The following is an 18,698-nucleotide window of genomic DNA, read 5'->3' as shown; positions in this document are numbered from 1 at the left end:
TACTCCGGGATGTGTTCAGAAGAAGCTATTTTATCAGAATGTGATAACTTCCTCCACCTGTGACTTTCCTCTCTGTGCCTGACTTCAGTTTAAGTCATTGTTTTTAATTCCTCATTCAGTGTTTTACTTGGAAATGCCTTTTTTTGGCAGCACAATCAAGTTTTTCAGCAGAATTTCTAAATGAATCCAACAGAGAAGTGTTTCTCAACAGGGTCGTTTTTAGACACAGTAAAACACGGTATGCTTTCTTGTTTTAGAAAAATTTATATGAATGCTTTTTGGATGCTAATCGGCTGCGGTTGGCTTGAATGCCAAGTTTCTAAAGAGTTTACTCAGTGCTCATAAATGTTGTTTTGCTTCTTGGGAAACTGATGATGATGATATTTCAAGTCCAGTCACATCAAATGTCAAGAATGTCATGTTGCATTCAATGACATATTTTTAAATGTTATATATAGGTTAAAACACATGCTTTTAAAATATATATTATAGATGAGATATAGTCTTTAATATACACCACTATTCAAAAAAAAAAAAAGAAAGAAAATCTCTTCTGCTCAATTGCATTTGTTTTATCAAAAAATAGGCCTATTGTAAAAACAGCAGATCTACAATCTGAAAGAACTGCTTTGAATGTATTAAATGTGTTTTCCTCTCAGCTTTCAGAAATCATGCTGATTGCTGCTCAAGAAAGATTTCTTATTATTATTATTATAGCTGGCACACCACACTGACAAAAAAAAAGCAAGATTGTAAATTTAATGAACTCATAACGAAGATATAAATCAGGACAGAGCTGTCTTAGGTTTCTTTGATGTTTTGCATGTGTTACATTGTTACAAAATGTTACATTTCTTCCATTTGCATGTTTAAATGTGGTATTTACCCTCTAAAATTACCATCTCCACTATGTCAGAAAAAAAATTAAGTCTTGTTTTTTAAAACTAAGGGATAAATATTATAATTTTTCACTGAAAGCTAATTGAAAACAGTCATATCACAGCAATAAAAAGAGTTGAAGAGTTCTGGAAGAACACACTAAAATCTCTTCTGTAAAAATGGATCAATTCTAAACGGGATTTTTATCATTTTTTTCTTTTTTAATTTTAGGCGAATTTCATCATCACCAAAGCTGCAACTCTGAAAATCACGTGCTTAAAAACTCACTTATTTTAAAACAATTCACTGTAAAAAAATAAATAAATAAATACTTCAGTCTTTTTTGATCAGTTTATAGGATCCTTGAATAAAATCGTAATGATTTCATTCATTTGAATGGAACTGTAAATATAAACATGAAATAATAATAACTGTAATATTCAGTGAAGACGATTAGTCTAGGTTTTATTTGATGGGAGGCGTACACTAATGTGTAGGGGAAAGGCTGAGAAGCGCTGCAATAGAGAGTACTACTAGTGCGCATGTTTGTCTACTATTTTTAGTTCACTTTTTAGTGCACAGGTGGCCGTCTGACACTAACTTCCCCCACAACTTCTCCTCCCACACCATGATGTGTTGTGTAACACACTCTCTCCCCATCTATCTCACACTTACTCATTTATCAGCAAACCCATCCAAATCCTTAAAGCCAAACCTATACTTCATCCCTAAATAGACAGATTTCTTCTGATGGCCGAGAGCCACACTGCTTCTACCTGCATACTATTACACATCTTATCTCACTTTTGAAGAAATAAATGGCTATGCTGTGCCATACGCTCATATTCCAGACCGAATCTCGTGGCACGTGACCGCTGTATGCATTACTGACAGAATCGCCAGCTGTGCTAATTAGTGCATGCACGTTCACTTCCTGTCTGTCTTAATACGGATGCCACCGTGACTCCATACAGAGCCACGGCTCGTGATCAGCTACCCTGAAATTGTGCTTAATGAAGGATCAAATCCAAATTACCTTGATTATTGTTATTTGTCTTTGTATTCGCAATTATGACCAACAGGCCTTCCTCTTTCATTATGTACCGCGGTAATAACGTGGTACGGAATGATTACCATATTTAAATACCATAGTGTTTCAAATATGATATGATCATTAAACTCCATGACTTTAACTCATCAAAATATTGCAATCAATTTATAAAATGAAAAAATCAACCGGTGGTTAAGATTTTAAGACACTTATCAGACAATAATCAGATGGTACTACCATGTTTTTTTCTACTTGTACCATGGTAGTGCAATCTTCTTAAAAGTACCTTGTAAATACCACGGTGAATATGAAAATATTGTGGTATTACCGCGATCCTTACTGTGGTTTTATCTGCTGTCTTTTCTTGAGTGAAAATAGTTTCAAAATGAATCCTACACCAATTTTTATATTTCAGTAGTGCTTGAAATTGGGATTTTCTTGATTTAAAATAAACCTGTGTGTTGTTTCGGTTCCTCTTTAACCAGGATTCATAAAAGGTCAAGAGAACAGGCCGAGCAAATATGATGTTTGTGGTCATATTAGCGCGTATGGCTTTAGTACAGAGAACTTCTAAAGCCCACTTTAATTAAGCTTCAGTCCAGAGCGAGTGTGTGTGTGTGTGTGTGTGTGTGTGTGTGTGTGTGTGTGTGTGTGTGTGTGTGTGTGTGTGTGTGTGGGTGTGTGTGTGTGTGTGTGTGTGTGTGTGTGTGAAGTAGATCCGAAGGAAACATGCTGTGAAATTTCCCTCTTTCCTCCCGATCACAGAGTCCGTCCTCCTCATCTGGAGAAATCGATGACCACTAGACTGCTATTAAGGGGAGTTTAATTGCAAATAAAAGAGGATTTATCACTGCTGCCGATATGTAGACGAGCACTGCTGCATTCTGGGTAATGAGCTGAGGGGGCGGCCTGCGCTCTACGCTTCACACTGATAGTCTTACTAACATCTACCTGCTCAAAAACCTAGTGAGCCGCCTAGGTAGGCAGGATTTTAAGGGGGCACAGGTGCACTACAGCTTTAAAGTCTGTTTTAAATAGTAGGAAGCAGAAAAAGAAATCATTATAAGGGCTCTAAATGTCAAACTTTGCTGTTAAATCTGTCGCACACAATCTGTTGCATGCCTTCTGTCTCTGATTGATAGGTTAAAGTTTTTTATCACCAGATGATGAACATACTGGAAGAACATTTCTGTTAGCTGCGTTGCATGTCAGTTAGTGTGCTGCCTATGTAGACAGTAAACAGCACAGGAGCTGACTAGGATTTGGAGCAGAGCTACAGATTGGGAGGACTTTTGGAGCTGCGAATGGAGCAAATCCCGGAATAGGAACTGAAGTCTTGGATCTTTGTTTGTTTTCGCTGGAATGGTGAGTCTCTCTAAATAGTTTGGCGGCTGTAGAGGAAGTGGGCCTGCTGAAGCATCGCTAACCTTTATTCTGTTCTCAGAGACCAAGAGTTCTGCTGCATCTGAGATGGAAACAACAATCAGTCTGCTGTCAGAGCGACAGATGTTCGGGGGAACCTGCAAGAAGGGGCATATATTGAGTTTGAGACAAATAATGTGGAGGGTCCAGAGAGAAAAGTCCCTCGGCTGTCAGATAGAGATGCATGCAATATCCTGCCGTTATTTCAGTCTTATCAGACCTGCTAGATGTTCTGTATCAGAGCAGAAGAGAATGATATTACACTCTCAAAAATAAAGGTTCAAAAAGAGGGTTTTTACAGTGATTCCTTTGAAGAACCTCTCAGGGATCTATAGTTCCGGTCCTTGATTCTGATTGGTTGAGCCGTGTTCAAAGCTGTTGTTAATTACTCTACAAAGTAACACACACCTTTGTTTACTTCTGCGTGTTGCTCGGCAACCACTTTGTTGCAACCACAAGTGTTTCTGAGGAACTACTTTGTTTGGTGGAAGAATACTGTTTTTATTAATATCATTACACTTTATTTGCTCTGTTTTATTCTGTGAAACCTTACTACGTATATGGAATAACTGTTTTATAAAAGCGGTAAGCCCCGTGAAGCTGTGGTTTACAGTGAATTTATAACAGCTAAGAGGGTTTTTAGTCACTACACTTCGTGCCTAACAACGCCCCTTCGCTGTTATAAATTCACTGCGCGGGGCTTATTGCTTTAAAGAATCATTTTTTCTTGGTGTGAAGAACGTTATAATAATCTAAAAAACTTGTTTCTATGGAAGCCCGTTTCTGCCACAGAATAAAAAAAATGTAAACCGTAATTACAGCTTTTTTTTTTAGCTTTTTTACAATTCTGAATTAATATCTCACGATTCGGACTTTGTTTCTTGCAATTCTGAGGAAAAAAGTCTGAAAAAAATTTAGATGTTAACTTGCAATTGTAAGTTTCTAACTAGATATAAACTCGCAATTCTGAGAAGCCAAAATTCAGAATTGTGTGATATAAACTTGAAATTATGAAAGTGTGTCAGAAGTTGCAGTTACCTTCATTATTTTTTATTTCGTGGCGGAAACAAAAAGTTGCAAAAATGTAAACTCTGAATTCTGAGAAAAAATCGGTTCGAGTTGTTTTTATCTCACTATTCAGACTTTTTTTTTCTAAGAATTGAATTTCACAATTCTGTGCTTGTATCTCACAATTCTCTGAAAAAAATCTGAATTGTAGGAAATAAACTCAAAATTGCAAGTAAAAAGGATGCAATTAATTTTTATTTATTTATTTAATTTTTTTATTCTTTGGCAGAAACAGGCTTCCATACTTGTCCACTATTGTGGATTGGAAAGGTTCTTCATGAAGACGGTAGTAAAGTTAACACTTTATCGTTCTGTTCTCCTCCTGATTTAATGCAGAATATTCCTCGACGCTTCTCTCCAGCTGCTGTTCTCCTCTCTGTAATCACAGTATAGACATACAGGCGGGTTTTATGGCTCGATCTGCAGTTAGAGAGCTGAGAAGTGAAGTTGGAAACAGTGATTGTAATCAGAGAGCTGCCGGGTACAACATATCTGACAGCCTTGAGCGTCCCAGCGTCACAGAGCCCATGATAAATGAACAGATTTCCAGTCCCTCTCGCAGTCCTGCACCGGGACGCTAACTGAGAATTGATTATTTTTGGGGTCGAAATGCACATTACGGTATTGATTGAGCTGCATTTCACTCGCCCAGACGTTTTTAATGCACTGATCTTTGTTGTGTGGCGTAACGACGTCTTATGGCATCTTGTTTATTGCTGTGATGAGGAGGCGCTGCTGAGCTCTTCATCATTTCCCAATTGGCTTCCTTAAAATATAACACGATGCCAGGATGTCTCTCGGCTAATGAGACCCTCTGCTACATGACCGGCAAGCTGAGGAGAGCTGATGATTAGTGTCTGGAGCTCACAGCGAACCTTCTGCACCTGTCTGATTCTAAACTCTAGTGAGATGCTGCGAGGTCTAATTGTGGTTGAATTCTAATTTGGTCAAAACAAGGTGTCTTTGTATAAAGGAAGTGGCGATTAGGCCTAAAAATGTTGTGTAAGTAGACAGAGGCTCACTGGGGTCTCATCACACACACTTCTTGACTGAGAAGCGAGACAATGAGACAATTTGACTTTTCTCGTAATTAAAAAAAGAAATTTAATTAAATAAATAAGGTCATAAATGAGATATAAAATCAGAATCGCAAGATATGAACTAGCAATTCTGAGAAGAAAAGTCTGTGTAATTAAAATGTAATTGTGACCTTTTATCTCGTAATTCAGATTTTTTTTCTCACGATTCTGACTTTTCTTGCAGTTCTAAAAAACAAGTCAGAATTGTGAGCTATAAACTTGCAATTGCGAGAAAAAAGGTCAGATTTGCGAGGAAAAAAATGAAAATAAAAAAGGTAGTTGCAATATTTTATCTCACAATTATTATTTTTTTATTATTATTCCATGGAGGAAATAAAACTAAAACCATAAAGTTTTTTAGATTTCATTTTAGCATTTTTTTTAATTAATTTAAACTGATGAAACTACAATAATGACATATAAAAAAAACGAATAAAAAGAACTATCAAAATTACTAAAACTTTAAAAGTAAAGTAAAAACAAAATATACAAAATAAAAACTTAATTTTACAATTTAAAACTAATACTGTATCCCACAATGCAATGCACTTAACTTGGTCTTCAATTTCAAGTGTGCCAGTTTGAGTTTACCTTCCAATGAAGGTAAAATCAACTGCAACTATTATTTTTTTATTTTTTTATTTGACTGTCAATAAGCAAATATTTTAGACTATATTAGATATGTTTTGAATGGAAAAGAACACCACTAACACAGAACAAAGTAAGTCACACCACTTTCTACGGGAAAAAGTAAGTCATACGGGTTTTGAGTGACATGATATTAATTTCTAACACGACTGTCTGATTCTAAATGACTGCGTTTGTTCTGGGTCTGTTTGTTGGAGAAATGACATCTCTGCAGCTCCATGCCTGCTCTGGCTGCGGTTTCTTCACTTTCCGCCTCTGTGGATGAATTTAGTGTCGCGCGGCTTCCAAACTCACCGATAAAATCCATGAGCAGGTGCGTTTCCACTGCAATATAAGATACAGGAGATCTCTGGAGCGCCGCTAATAAACCTGATCTTGTGCTGGAGAGAAACACACACACACACACACACACACACACACATGGGCTTATCTGAGCGGATATGACAGGAAAATACTCCAGAGTGAGACAGCAGTTTAATGGAAGAAGTAAAGATTTGTTATTGGTGGCAGAGATAGGCTTTGTGATTAATTAAATCTGCCTCTCTCGCTCTGAAGTGAAAGTTGCTGGCCTGTTACTAATATTTATGAGTCTCGGCCACATCGGACATTTTCCAGCACTTCTGAACTTCTGTTTTCCTGCATCTGTTAAAAGTCGTTCGCATTTGTTTGTTTTGTACTTCCCTCTTTTGCTGTACACATTCATAAGCAATTCATACAGAAGTAGTACCAGAAGTCCAGCGACAGTGATAAAGAAACAAAAAAATTAAAAAGCTAAAAAATGTATTTTGTAAATATTGTGGGGTAATCATTTATGAATTTTAAAGCAGTGTTTTGCTTTAAAACATTACTAATATTTAAAACTTATAGTATATACTATAAGAGTGTGGTATATGCTTTAAATGAATCTAGTGTGGTGGAAGCAGCGTGGACGAAGTCTTTGTTATTTTAAAAGAAAACTATAAAACAGGAAAATGACAGAATAGAGAAGTTGACACTTATTTTTGTGTGTTAAAAGATGCTTAAAAATATCAAAATATTTTTATTATTTTTATTTTTAACTTCTTATATCAGTTATTTATTTTTTATATTATTTATTTATTTTATTTAAAACCCCAAGAAAATCACAAAGTATTAATGATTTAAATTTTTTTAGTAAAAACTATAGTTAACTTAAACTAAAATCACATAAAAAAAAATCTTGAAATTAAGTAAACTTAAGCTAAAATAAAATAAAATATAAAAATCCCTAAACTTAATTCAGCTAGTTGCCAAGACAGCATTTCTAATTTTCATTTAGTTTAACTCATAGCACTACAATGATTGAAAATAAATAAATTTTAACTAATAATAAATATTTTCTTTTAATAATAAAAGTACTAAACCTTGAACTACTATATATATATATACACATATATATATATATATATATATATATATATATATACATACATACAGTATATACATGCGTATGTGTGTATATCATTTAAATTAAATTATATATAAAAAAATTGTATATAAATTATATTATATTAAATATATTAAATAAGTGCACACTCCCATTCAAGCTGTAAGGAAGAAAAACATGATGTAATATGAGTTTTTATTATTAATTCTAATCGTTTGTTCCAAATGCTATAAATATTAGTTTTTTCAAGAACAAGACATTTCTCAGAACTTCTTAATGGGCTTTTTGGAGGATTCTCTCGTCACTGACAGTAATCTGACAGAACGGAGCCAGCCGTCTCGGGATCTGTGTGTTTTTAGGAAGGTCATTAATGAGGATCTTCTTGACTGAAGGAATAACCGTTTGTCACACCTCACACCTGATTCAAATCCCGTTTGATCCCAGAAACGTGAATAATCTCTCCGGCACGCTTTCTCTTCCTGTCTGGAAACACCATCCTCTGACCTAAAAAAGCGTCTTACGCTGCTTTGCTTCAGGCTCAATCCTTCATGAGCTCCACGGATGCTTCAGGTTTCACTGGAATTGAATTAAGCTTCCCTGGGCTATTTTCCTGGAAACAGTTTAAGTCAAGATTAAATCACAGCGTTTTTCCATTGAAAATCTTTTGGGAGCCAAAGACACAACTCCATGTTGTTGTTATCATTTGGTTTATATGCTGCATGTCTTCACTTTTTATTCATGTTCAGTTTAATTATTATTTCGGAGGTATTATTGTACTTTTCTAAGCGATTGGATTTTCACCAGCTGATAAAACGGGCAAATAAATCTCATAAAACATTGAAGGAGAGACACAAAAATGCAGGAGCGCGACTAAAGCAACTACAAGCTTCGCTTCATAAAGCTGTCTGGCCTTTCCTCAGCTCCGTCTTTTAGAGATCAGCCGTTCATACGCCGCCCGAGCTTCATTTCTGCTGAGCTTCTGTCGTTTCGGAGGGTCAGAGATGCTCTTTTGCTTCTCCAGATGAATGTTGTGTGAGATCCAGACTGGCAGTTTGCGTTCATGCTTCACGTGTTTCCCTGAAGCTCAAGAAAACCTTCACAGCTCCACCGAGAGAAGAAAAGAGATCAAAGATATTAAACATTGAGAATGCATGCACTTTTCATACAGATGAGTGAGTTTCGAGAGGTCACATTTGTCTTTTTCCCAGCTGAAGTTCACTTATAGTATTAGTCAAGGAAGCAGAAACAGATGTAAATTCATTTTTGACCTGCTTTCAGACCCTTACGTTAATTAATTAGACTGTTTATGTGCAGCTTTAATCTTGACACGACCTCGGTTATAACTGTTTCTGGACATGAGAGTCTTAATTAATGTATATCAAATATTAATAAGGCATAACTTTCCATAAATGTACTTTAAGAAAGTTTTGACCTAATGTAACTTTTAAAAATCATTAGTGAGAGTTGTGAGAATGTTCCCTGTTAGCTGGGAAAGAAGCAGTGCGGTGATGTCACTGCTAGAATGTTTGAGCGAGTTGCTAAGTAACAGGCTGTCAATCATAAACTCCCTCATTAAATATTCATGAGAAGTCCTTCAGTATGAAGACACAGGTACCGCAGGCTTCATCCGTTTCTGTTTCTGCTGTTTGTCTGCGTTTAGAGCTCTTCGTCTGAATTAATAATGAAACGCAGTTTAGTGCTCCACTGACTTTCTATTAGTTTCTCTGCTAATAAAGGCTGGTGTTTGATCAGATAAACATCCTCTCAGAGGACAGTCAATTTGTTTTCTGTGAGAGCGTCTTCATTCTCTGCTGTAGGAACAGTGGGAGACTTTAATCTGATCTGGAACTCAAGAACTCTTTAGACTTTTACACCTTTACACACTACTAACTCTGTTACTGTTGTAATAAGAACTGAAGATATGCATGACCTGCAGCATTGGTGTACATTGTGCATAAGTTTACATACCCCTTGAAGAATATGCAAAATGTTAATAATTTAAAAAAAAATAAGAGGGATCATGAAAATTGCATGTTATTTTTTTATTTAGTACTGTCTTGAATAAGCTATTTCACACATTACAGATGTTTATATATACTCCACAAAGACAAAATAATAACTGGATTTATAAAAATGACCCCGTTCAAAAGTTTACATACACTTAAATATTAATACGGTGTGTCATTTCCTGGATGATCCATGACTGTGATGCAGTGAAAACATTTACTGATGCTCAAGAAGGAAACACGATGCATTAAGAGTCGGAGGGTGAAAACTTTCTGAATTGGATGATCAGGGTAAATTGTCCTTATTTTGTCTTCTGGGAAACATGCATGTATTTAAGTAACTTCTGAAGTGCAGTAAATGAAAAAAAATATGTTCTTTAATCAAGATAAGAAAAATTTACACATCATCAATTACCTCCTCAAAAGTACTCCACCCCCAGCTCCTAATGCATCGTGTTTCCTTATTAAGCATCAGTAAATGTTTTCACCTTTTGTAATTGTTATGTATGAGTCCCTCAATTGTCCTCAGAGTGAAAAGATGGATCTCAAAATCATACAGTCACTGCTGGAAAGCAGTCAAATATGCAGAAGATGCTGGAAAACCAAAGAAAGTGCAGGTTTTTCTGAAGAGGGTTTTTCTGAAGAACAGCAGGCAGTTGAACTGTTCAGAACAAACAAGGGACTCATGAACAACAATCACAAAACATAAAAACAGTCATGGATCATCCAGGAAATGACACACAGTATAAATATTCAAGGGTATGTAAACTTTTGAACGGGGTCATTTGTGTAAACACAACTAATATACTTTATCCTTAATCATAAAAAAACATCTTTGATGTGTGAAATAGCTTATTCAAGATAGTACCGAATAAAAAATAACATGCAATTTTCATGATCCCTCTTATTTTGTTAAAATTATTAACATTTTGGAAATTCTTCAAGGGGTATGTAAACTTATGAGCACAACTGTATATATAAAAAAGAAATGAAATTATATTAATATGTATAAAATTAATTTCATAAAGCCCATCAATAAAATGCATTATTAAAATAACATATGCAAATATTATATAATTTTATAATATAGAAATATATTATTTAGGTTAATATTTTAAAAAAATAATAATTTAATTTTAAAAATGTGTAAAGTGAGTTTAATGAAGCCTGCAATGTTTTAAAAAAATAATGCAATTATCCAATATAATAAAAATGTAATATAATTCAACAAATTATACATATGTGTGTGTGTGTGTGTGTGTGTGTTCTTTTAATAATATTAAATTGTTTTTGTTGTGCTACTTCTAATTTATCCTGATTTTTAAGAATTATCAAAAAATCCTAATCTGAGAATGAAAAAAAAAATCAGATGTCGATTTTGTTTGTTATGCAAAATATTCAGAGTTATATTGTTTTGATTATGTGGTGGAATATGAGCTGATATGTTTTCATGAGCTCTCTGCCAGTGTTTTTCTCATGCCTTCAGTCTTGTTCTGTGTGGGTGATGTGGCTCTGTATGTTTAGGGAGCTGGGAACCGCACGCGCTTGATTAAACGCCACCAGCGCGCATCCGACGGCCAATCATCACGTGTGCGCTTTATCTGAGAGAGGGCCGACAGCACCAATAATCAGCATTCATCTCGTGTTTGCTCTAATGTTTCGGAGAATTTGATGATGTTTCATCAGCAGTGCTGAATTGAGTCTTAACCACGTCCCATTTCGCGCGCTTTCTGTCTCTGTCTCTCTGAGTTTAATTGCCTTTGAGCGCGCGCTCCTGCAATTAAGCTGTCAGACGCTCTCTCTCGACGCTCGCTGAAATCACACTCAGTGCATTTATTTCAGTCTGTGGGAAAGCGTGGCTGTCCAAAACATATTGCCATTAGCGCGATTATCCCGCGTCTCTGCAGATGCGGTCAGTCACTTCAGAGTTTACTGTATGAGCACACGCTGCTGTCCGTGTTTGACGACAGACAGGGTTCAAGTCCTCTCCGAACTTTCCTGAGGTTCGCTTGTCAAGGTGTTTTTATTGTTAGAAGCAAGAAGCATCAGTTGGCTTTATAGTTCACCCCACAAATGAGAATTCTGTCATCATTTACTCACGCTCTAGTCCTTCCAATCAAACACGTGTCCCTGCAGCACAAAACTAGTCTCTAAAAGTCGCTGGGGATATTTGTAGCAATAAAAATACATTGTATGGGTCAAAATTACCAATTTCCATTAGGATATTAAGTAAAGATCATGTTCTTTGAAGATATTTTGTAAATATCCTACTGTAAATATATCAAAACTTAATTTTTGATTAGTAATATGCATTGCTAAGAAATCATTTGAACAACTTTAAAGATGATTTTCTCAATATTTAGATTTTTTTGCACCCACAGATTCCAGATTTTCAAATATCTCAGCAAAATATTGTCCGATCCTAACAAACCATGCATCAATGGAAAGATCATTTATTCAGATTTCAGAACATGTATAAATCTCAATTTAAAAAAATTGACCCTTATGACTGGTTTTGTGGTCCAGGGTCACATATGTATAGGTTAGTGGCCATATTGGAAAGGTCAAAGCCGGTCCGTGAACACTCTGCAAGCCTATATATGAATATCTATATCTGCAAATAGACTTAAGCAGATGATTTTGCTAAACTGACACAATACAAGACAGAGCCGTTAGCTATCACGACATTTAAGAGGTGCTATAGTTTAAAAGCCTGTAAGGAGAAGATATTTTGAAGGAAGTTAGTGACCAAACAGCTGCTGGTAGCCAATGACTTCCAAAGTGTGGAAAAAATACTGTAAAAATATTGTAAATATCCTCTTTCTCAGTTAACAAATGTAAGTTTTAAGACATTTTTGCTAACGCACCCCTTATATTTAAATGTTACTTCTTGAATGTCTCGGAACATTCAAAATTAAATGTTTTAAAAAGGTTTTTTGAATGATACATAAGGAACATTCCATTTTATCATTTAACATTATAGGAATGTTACGTTCTCCAAACGTTCTGAAACAAAAGTAACATTTAAAAAACACTGGATGAACGTCTAACTAAAATGTTTCAGGGAAAAAACATTCCATGAATGATGTAGGCCTGAAAATATGGCTCTTGTGCTTGTGTTTTCAGAACGTTATTAAAGGCCAGATCATTTTACATGAACAGGTTTGTTGATGTTACAGTCAATACAATCTTTTAAATTCTTCAACTTAGCTTGAAGCTCTCATTCTAGTTTCAATAAATGCATTTTTTTCTTTTTTGTACCGGAGAGGACGATTTGAGTCCTGAACATTGCAGTGTGTTTTATAGCGCACTGAATTATTAAATTTGAAAAGGTTTTTCATCTGATTACTGCACTTTGTGAAGGGGTTTTATCTCTTAGAGAGGAGAGGAGAGACCGCTGAGAGCCGCTCTGTTTTCCCTGCACACTCTCTCTTTGTTCTGTCTCAGAGTTTTCATTGCTGTGATTCATGGCCATTCAGTCCCTGTGCCGTTATTCTGAGACTGTGGGAGAAAACCAGAGAACAGAACAGCAGTCCAGCCTTCACCAGCATCAGCATCATCATCATCATCATCATCATCATCCCGTATCTGTGACCCCAAGTGATCCAGTCTCTCTCCTCGCATTCTTGAGTTTGTGTTAATCATCTCATCTGGGCCCTCGCTGGTGCTGTACGAGTGTGTGTGTGTGTGTGTGTGTGTGTGTGTGTGTGTGTTGATGTTGACTCTTCCACTGAGAAACGCTTTTTAGAAGCTGCTGTTTTTCACTCTGTGTCCCAGTTCACATCCTTAAACTTCACTGTTCACATAGTTTTGAGTATATAGTATGCTACTGGGACCTACTCTTTCAATTTTTAAAAAGCAGAAAACAAAATGGAAATAAATAAGGTGGCAATAACGGTAATAAAAATACAAACTACGCAAAAATTGAATAAAATAAAGTACAAGACATATGCCATAAAATTTAATTTAGAGACTATAAACCTCGTCACGTACTGTTTGCATTTACATGTAGATATTCGTATCTAGGCAAACTGCCAATGCATTACCTTAAAATGATTAATTATTTATTATTACTCCAATTTTAGGTGATAATATAAATATATATATATTTAAAAACTACAACATCTGTCTTACATTCTCTACATTTTTTGTACAACTGAGAAAGTCTATTTTGAACAAACTTCTGTAAAATGGAACATACAGTTTTATAATTTTGCACACATTATGGGAATGTTTTCATAACTTACTGGGAATATTAGAAAAACTTTCTTAGAACATATTTTTATCAGCTGGGAATTTCAAAAGGCAACGTCAAGAACGCAAGTTCTTCCAGTAAGTTTGTTCACAGTTATCTGGTCTTTAATAACGTTCTCAAAACGTTAGCACAAAAACATTGTCATTATTCATGGAATATCTTTTTTTCCTGGAACGTTTGAGTTGGATGTTCATCTAACATTTTTTTTTAAAATGTTACTACTTGTTTCAGAACATTCAAAAGTAACATTATTTCGGAATGTTCAAAACGTCCAGTTTTTTAAATGTTTTAAAAACATGATTTCTTGGTTATTTGTGAACGTTAAGGGAATATTCCAAATGATCATTTTGCAGACACCATGAGAACGTTACTTTTGGATGTTCTGAACGTTCTGAAACAACATTTAAAAAACGTTAGACGAACGTCCAACTATAATGTTTAAGGAAAAAAATCGGTCCATGAATGATGTGTATATAATGTTTTGAGAATATTATTAAAGACCAGAAAACTCTGAACAAATATTCTATTAATGTTACTGAAAAAAAAAAAACTTTTGTCCATAACTTTAAGACAACCTGCTTTGAAAAGCCACCAAAAATAGTATATAGTCTGGCAGCTCTGACTTCAGTGTTCAGTGATTTGGAACGCTCTAATCTTGTGTGGGATTCAGGTTAGATTGGGCTAATGTCCAGACGGCCGTCGATGTCTGTGGGTCAGATTGCATGTGATTTGCATGGTACCTGTGACAGACAGACAGACAGACGCTTCACACGGTGACTCGAGGGTGATTTATTGTATGCAGGGCTGGTGTCTTAGATGTGGTTCTCCATTGCGCTCTTTCATTGGGTTTAAAAGCAGATAAACCAGTGCTTTTATACACGACATCACGGTGCAGCAATTACAGCTATTCAGAGACACAAAGCCAACAATCGCAGGACATTTGCATATCTGAGGTTCACGGCAGCAATTACTTCAAGGGGCTCAGAAGAGCGCCCACCTGGAATCAAACCCCAACAACACCTTAAAGTATTCTCTGAAGAAGAGCGTCCTGCACTGATAGACAGAAACACGCTCCTGTAGCGCCACCAATGGGTGAGAGGAGCATCTCAAAAACACACATCTGGTGCTTGTGGATTCAACTGAGGATAAGTCTCCAGCTTCAGAGTTTCAGAAGAGATCTTAACCCTAACCCTAACGTCCAAAACTGTGCTCAGATTGACAAAGATCCCAAAGTCGAAAGTCTTATTATCATCTCAAACACTTCTCATTAAATGATCAGCTGTGTGAAAACTGTTGACTTGTTCGTTTCATAATTGATGAACTTTGCAGCACTGACACTGAATTTAAATCAGCATTGAACAAAACTGATCTGAATAAAGACACAATGTCCTTCTGTTGAACAGACGAATTGAATTTGTTTTATAACCTTGAGAGTTACTGAACTGAATCAACAGAGCTGAATTGATCGACTCTGTTGGCTTCTGTAGAGCTGCTTTACAGCTGAAATTAAATTAGTCTCATAATTAATGAACTGTATATGATTGACACTCTTATTCAACTGATCTGAACTAACATTGAACTAAACGGAGCTGAATAATGACTCTATTGTCTTCTATTAAGATGCTTTACGGCTGAAACTGATGAAGTTTGAGAGTTATTGAACTGAACTCAATCAACACTCAACTAAACTGATCTGAATAACAACACACTACTTCTGTAGATCTGCTTTTACAGCTAAAATTGAAATTTTCATAATTGATTAATTTTGCAACATTGACATTATTGAACCAAACTGAATCAACATTGAACTTAATCGAGCTGAAAAATGACAAACTTGTCTTCTGTAAAGACACTTTAGAACTGAAATTGAATTAGCTTCTAAACATTGACACTGTCGTTGAAGAGAATTGAATCAACATTGAACTAAATTGATCTGGATAATGACAATATTGTCTTCTGAAGAGCTGCTTTTGCAGGTAAAACTGAATTTCTTTCATAATTGATTAATTTCGCAACATTGACACTTACTGAAATAAATTGAATTGATACTTGAACTATAAATTGAGCTGAATATTAATGACACAGTTGTCTCCGGAAGAGCTACTTTTGGAATTTGTTTCATGATTGATGAATTCTAGAAACACTGACATTTATTGGAATTAATTAATTGAGGATTTTTAGCAGAACCGTCTTGGATAAATAATAAAAAGCGCTAATATTTTCCTGTGGACTCCATCGTGTTTGTATTATAGTGGTTGGAAGCAGGGCTGTTCTGGGATCAGCGCTCATCGGCAGGTTCTTCTGTGTTTACCTGCGCAGTGACCCATCGCTACACTGATCTCAGAGCACCTGGGAAGCATTTTAAGCGGATCTCGTCGTTCCGGGGCGTCCTGCGTGAGATCTGAGCCGTCTGTGTGCCGCAGGACATTCGCAGCATCTGCCGGCGCTCAGTACAAACACAGCAGAGACCCGGAGCGCGTGTGATGTGGTTTAATCAGCCGCCGACGCGGGCCAGCGCTCGGTTAAAATCACACCAGCTGTTCTCATTCTGCTGCTGCTTCTCTCGTCAGACTCACCTGCTGCATCGACTCGCAAACAGCCGCCGCACTCAAATACTTTCTCAAATAATAGTTCATAATTGCCATCTGCTTCCATGAAGAATAGTTCACTTAAGAATGAAAATGTGCTGAAATGCTCTCACCCTCAGGTCATCCCAGATGTAGTGGAGTTTGTTTCTTCATCAGGTTTGGAGAAATGTAGCATTGCATCAGTGTCTCAGCAATGGATGCTCTGCAGTGAATGGGTGCCGTCAGAATGAGAGTCCAAACAGCTGATAAAAACATCACAATAAGTAATCCACAGCACTCCGGTCCATCAGTTAACATCTGGAGAGGACAAAAGCTGAAACAAATCCATCATCAAGACATTTTTATTCAAAATACGAGTCCATAATCCATAATAACACTTCCTCCAGTGAAAGAAAAAGTAATCTTGTCTGAATCAGGAGAGAAATCTGCACAGATCAAGCAGCGTTTAAACAGCTCTGAACAAATATGTGGCTGGATTTTGATGTGAGAGACAACAGCAGATGCACCTTTTCACTGGAAACTGTGGTGTTTTTATCAGCTGCTTGGACTCTCATTCTGACGGCACCCATTCACTGCAGAGCATCCATTGCTGAAACACTGATGCAGTGCTACATTTCTACAAACCTGATGAAGAAACAAACTCGTATACTTCTGGGATGACCTGAGGGTGGTGCATTTCAGCACATTTTAATTTCCTACTGAACTATTCCTTTAAACATCCATGGAAACTTTCCATTGCACAAAAGGTTCTTAGCTGAAAAAAAGGTTTCTTTAGATTTTTAAGAACTGTTCACTGAAAGGTTCTTTGGGTGGTTGTGTGCCATTGCTTTGAAAACACCTTTTCGGACCCTTTAATTTTAAGCGTGTTACGTGGCTTTTCTTCATGATGTCTGAAGTGTGGTTGTGTTTGAATCAGCTGTTGTTTTGGTGATGTTTAGTGTCTTCACACAGGTGTAGAGAATCACATTAAACAGCAACGTCATCCATTAACAAACACAACACTGGCGTTCTTCATCTAGTGCTTTAGCAGCTGCTAAGTACACTTGCTTTTGTTTTGATTGTGAATTATGTTTCTGCATCTTTATTTGCAAACAATTACACATTTCTAAGTGTCCCCAAGATGTAGTGTGTGAACATGTGGTGAAGTTTGAGATCCATTTGCTGGACTCTGTCTGAACTTCACGTTGTTTTGTCTGAACTTCACATTCTCCTGCTGTCGGTCGCCAGTGAAAACAGCCGTTTGCTGGAACAACAGTCTCTGAATTCCTGAACACTGAGACTGTTTTCATGCAGCACTGGACGCTGATGTTTAATATCCTAAAAAACAAATCTCATCTAGATGATTTATATGAAGCAGAGTGTGTGTGGATCTATCCTGTTGACGAAACCATGTAACAAATAAAACAAAACTTTTCATTTGAGGCACCCTCAAAGGTAAAAAATAATGTTTAAATTAAACATTATCTAATTATCTTTGGAGTAGAGTTATAATTAAAATTTTTTGCTATTTTACATGTACTTAAAAACATGCTTTAATACTTTGGGTTTATAATAATACTATTATTAGTTTTTAGTAATATTTTAAATTTGATTATATATATATATATATATATATAAAATTAAATATATATAAATATATATATATATATATATATTATATATATATATATATATATATATATATATATATATATATATATATCAATTTTATATAATTTTATGATAATTATGTAATTATAATAATTGCATATTATAATAATATATATATATTATATATATATATATATATATATATATATATATACATATTTTTATGTTATTAAAAATATTAATGTCTATTATTTTTTATTAGTGGTATTTCTGTTTAAATTAAATAAAATATTATTTATTAATTTTAGTTTGTAGGTGAATTATATTTACATTTAAAATTTTTATTTATTTTTATTTTATTTATTTATTTATTTATTCATTTATTTCAGTTTTAGTTATTTTAGTACTTAAAGTTAAACTGAACGAAAATGAGAAATGTGGTCTTGGTAACCAACTGGAATAAAATAAGTTTATAAATATATATTTTTTTTATTTTTAAATATTTTATTTTATTTTCTGTTGATGCCCCATGTATAATATGGCTGGATGCCACAGAAAGCTGGTTCTGATGAATTTGGTGCCTATGAGAAAAACAGGCAGATTGTCTTTGCGTTTTGATGATTTCCAGATGAATCACACACACACACACACACACACACACACATTCCAGCCCGTCAGAGAGGGAGGAGAAATAGGTAGTATGTTGA

General features: G+C 35.4%; 1 protein-coding gene across 2 annotated transcripts in view; it reads left to right on the top strand.

The window, feature by feature from the left end:
* Positions 1-18,641, top strand: part of LOC109091757 (myotrophin) — a 35,939-nt gene extending 17,298 nt beyond the window's left edge. Inside the window, exons 6-7 of one of the 2 annotated variants that reach the window (XM_042737821.1) lie at positions 6,546-6,569; positions 18,627-18,641. The gene's annotated coding sequence lies outside the window, so the exon portion shown is untranslated. Of the gene's footprint in view, positions 1-6,535; positions 6,570-18,626 lie in introns of those variants that run through there. The other variant, XM_042737811.1, reaches the window with a different exon arrangement.
* Positions 18,642-18,698: the final 57 nt, after the last annotated feature.

Source organism: Cyprinus carpio, chromosome A4 (genome assembly GCF_018340385.1).
Source record: "Cyprinus carpio isolate SPL01 chromosome A4, ASM1834038v1, whole genome shotgun sequence".
NCBI lineage: Eukaryota > Metazoa > Chordata > Actinopteri > Cypriniformes > Cyprinidae > Cyprinus > Cyprinus carpio.
The sequence above is the reverse complement of the archived record's forward strand: the minus strand, read 5'-3'. Positions and strand labels throughout refer to the sequence as shown.